The following is a 1,575-nucleotide window of genomic DNA, read 5'->3' on the forward strand; positions in this document are numbered from 1 at the left end:
TTTTTCAATACGGGTATAACATCATGTCAGTGTTACGGAAACAGTTTCATTGTTCGGACTTCAGATCATAGGTAAACACTTCACCCATCAAGCTGATCGAGTTTCGCTTCTATATTGTTCTATGATAATACACGGGGCGGCTCGTTCGAGACCGGTAGATACTTGTAAATTATAATTATCTAAAAATAAAAAATGTATAGAAGTTATCGAAAATATATTATATTTTAACATCGTGATATCATAAATATCGTCGGTATGTCGATGTAAATATTATTTTAGTAATTTGGTCGACGGTTGCCGGATTAAGTGAAACTGCCGCCCGACAATAATTTCAATCGTAATGTTATCGTCGAGTGGCTGGGAAAATAAGCCGCGTATTATAGGCGCTATTGAAACTGGATTCACGACAATAAAATTATGCCATGCCACAGCGCCGTCGTTAGTCACTGACCACTGTTAATATCAGCAGTGACGGATCCAGGGGGGGGGGGCTAGGGGCAAAGGAAATGATAAAATTACACACGGGTACACTATAAAAAAGAAATTCCAAAGTATCGATCGATGATTATTAATTACCGATTTGAAAATAACGAAAATAATACATTTTAAAGAATGACATTGTCATTCTGCTAGTATAAAGGTTCAATATCAGTCATTAAAATCAAACAAATTATTAAAGAATCTTCACTTCAGACTTGTAACAATGTATGACAAATTTTTCTTGCATATCTGAATAAAATAATAAATACATTTTCATATATTTTTAAAATACTATTATTATAATATATTTCAGATTCTGAGCGGAGCGATGAATGTATTGATTTTGAATCCCGGACGAAAAGTCCGGAATAAAAAAAGTTGGACAAAAAGTCCGAAAATACAAAATTGTCTATTATATTTAATTTTTAATTTATAATGTATGCATGTAATATACATTACATTACATCCCAGACACCGTACAAATAATATTTGTGAAAGCTGGAACAATACTTCTACTTTCCAAATTTCTTAATAAATTATTATTAGGCGCTATTGATTGTCCGGAATTGTTATCATTGATTAATTTAAAAATAAATAACCTTAATACCAGAGATCCGAAACCATTTTACCCTCAATTTTCAAATAAAAATTATATTTTAAATTCCCCCGCTAATCTCCTCATGGTAGCTGGTAACACTTATCCCTTTGATTTTATATAACTTATTGTCCATTATCTTTATTATATACCCTATCGCACTTTATAGTTTTCTTATTATATTCATTTAAATACTATTAGTTTTTGTATAATTTCTTTTATATATTTTTTTTTTTCTTTTCATCTTGTTTACTAATTTGTTAATATCTTATATTCTTATGTGCAAATATTCGAAATTGTAATAGGACTCACGTCCGTATATTTAAATAAATAAATAAATAAATAAATAAATAAATAAATAAATAGATTTGCGCATTTAATCGGACATAAACATTCAACAATTTGGAAGTTGATTAATACATTTCGTGAGGAAGTGGGGGTGGATAACAGGATAAAGCTAAAATAGCATTACATTATATGGAACCCGTAAGAAAAAAAAA

The sequence above is a fragment of the Acyrthosiphon pisum genome, chromosome A1 (genome assembly GCF_005508785.2).
Source record: "Acyrthosiphon pisum isolate AL4f chromosome A1, pea_aphid_22Mar2018_4r6ur, whole genome shotgun sequence".
In the NCBI taxonomy this organism is placed as follows: Eukaryota; Metazoa; Arthropoda; class Insecta; order Hemiptera; family Aphididae; genus Acyrthosiphon; species Acyrthosiphon pisum.